This window comes from Sapajus apella, unplaced genomic scaffold (genome assembly GCF_009761245.1).
Source record: "Sapajus apella isolate SASKATOON/1434 unplaced genomic scaffold, GSC_monkey_1.0 scaffold2870, whole genome shotgun sequence".
Classification (NCBI taxonomy): Eukaryota; Metazoa; Chordata; class Mammalia; order Primates; family Cebidae; genus Sapajus; species Sapajus apella.
The window spans coordinates 762-2,987 of record NW_022439796.1 but is presented as its reverse complement, the minus strand read 5'-3'; the positions used below and the strand labels follow the sequence as shown (position 1 = coordinate 2,987).

Below are 2,226 nucleotides of genomic sequence, written 5' to 3'. Positions count from 1 at the left end.
CAAAAAACAGTGGTCTTTGGAGAAAATATCCTCCAGTTTTTCACAGCCAAAGACTGAATTACTGCAAGCCAAAACTTTTTTTTTTTCTTTTGGAAGAAGGGGAAAGCAATAAGCTTAGATGCCAAGAATTCAAGTGAAGTATTCTCTGGCCTAGTGTTTGTATTTAGTATAGATTTATCAAAACATTATTTTTTTGTGTATTTGATGTTATCACTAATGTTTATTTTAAAAGTCTTAAAGACACATTACATTGACTAAATGTAGTGCCCTGGGAACTCTTACGTGTGTAACCTATGCAGGATGTAAGGTGGGAACTGAACGAAGAAGAAATCTTGTTCTGGAGAATATAGCAAACTCTGGGTTAAACTGGTTCCATAACAATCATAACTACCACTTATTTTCTCTCCCTCTATCTTTTGTATTTTGGAGTTGCAAACAGCCTTTTTATTTTAGCTCCTATTTATGAAACACCTATTATGTGCCAGTCCTGTCCTAAGCCTTTACACATATTTCATTTTATCCTCATGATAACCCAGTGAGGTCAATACTATTAGACTTTCTTTTGTATTAAACATGAAGAAACATAGGAATAAAGATGCCAAGGAACTTGTCAGAATCTACTAATATTTATAGGCTGAAAAGTGAACCCAGGTCAGCCTACTTCCAACATCCATCTTTTTACTCTGCTACTCATGTCTCCTGACACTCAACCACAGACACCACAAGGATGAAACCAGTGCCACTAGGTTTTTCCTGTGGGAGCCCATTGAAACCTCAAAACGACTTCATTTTAGTTGAAGGAACATGGACTTAGTTAAGTAGCTCTCTGAAGGACGCACAACTGGCAATCACAGATTCAAACCCAGGACTTTGTGATGTGAGATCATCTCTACACATGAAACTAACCAGTGGGTCCTAGGATTACCTAGGTCAGATCAGTAATTTTTAAACAGATTGAGAATGATAGAAGGCTGTCAAACTTTTTTTTTTTTTTTTTTTTGGAGACGGAGTTTCGCTCTTGTTACCCAGGCTGGAGTGCAATGGCGTGATCTCGGCTCACCGCAACCTCCGCCTCCTGGGTTCAAGCAATTCTCCTGCCTCAGCCTCCTGAGTAGCTGGGACTACAGGCACACGCCACCATGCCCAGCTAATTTTTTGTAGTTTTTAGTAGAGACGGGGTTTCACCATGTTGACCAGGATGGTCTCAATCTCTTGACCTCGTGATCCACCCGCCTCGGCCTCCCAAAGTGCTGGGATTACAGGCTTGAGCCACCGCGCCCGGCCGAGTTTGTTTTCTTAAATCTATTTTTAATTTTTCTCAGACTTTGGGAGGCTGAGGTGGGTGGATCACCTGAGGTCAGGAGTTGGAGACCAGCCTACTCAACATAGTGAAACCCCAAATTAGCCAGGTGTGGTGCACGCATATAATCCCAATTTCTCGAGAGGGTGAGGCACAAGAATCACTTGAACCTGGGAGGCGGAGGCTTGCAGTGAGCCAAGATCATGCCATACATTCCAGCCTGAGTGACAGAATGAGACTCTGTCTCAAAAAAATATATATTTTTTTTTCAGAGAAGGTGTCTTGCTTTGTGTCCAGGCTGTCTGGTCTCAAACTTCTGGCTTCAGCCTTCCAAAGTGCTGGGGTTACAGGCATGAGCCACCGCTCTCAGCCAAGAGAGTTGTTTTAAATGAACAAATTGATCATTTTGTAGTTCATGAGTGGGGTTACTGGGTGGGTGTACATGCACATGTGTGAGATGTGCCACCCATGAATCTTGTTATGATATCAGTGCATTACCTGTCTGACATGAAAAACAAACACATTCAGCTGTATGAAAAACCTTACATTACCAACTTTTTTTCCCTTGGTTTGTCACAACCATTAATCAATTGATCACAGACCGGTTGTTGGTAACCATTTTCCTATACCATGTGTTCTCATGAATTCAACAACTGGTATCAATTGACGACTAGTCTTAATTTTCTGTTGTCACACTCTTGATTCTGTGATCTTTAGAGAGACTTGATATCCTACTATAATGAGCTTTGTTTTTGCTCAGAGCTTTGTCTTATTTTGGGTCAGGATAGGCAATCCGAAAAGACCCAAGTCAAGACCCAAAGTCAAGTGGCGAGACTACATGTCTACAAAAATTAAATATTTAGGCTGGCATGTTGGCACATGCCTGTGGTCCCAGCTATTCAGGCAGCTGAGGTGGGAGGATCACT

The 2,226-nt window shown here is 41.6% G+C and overlaps 1 non-coding gene across 1 annotated transcript; it reads left to right on the top strand.

The window, feature by feature from the left end:
• The first annotated feature begins 1,700 nt into the window (after positions 1-1,700).
• Positions 1,701-1,808, top strand: LOC116547374. The gene has a single exon (XR_004267043.1). It is a non-coding gene; the product is annotated as a small nucleolar RNA U13 (small nucleolar RNA).
• Positions 1,809-2,226: the final 418 nt, after the last annotated feature.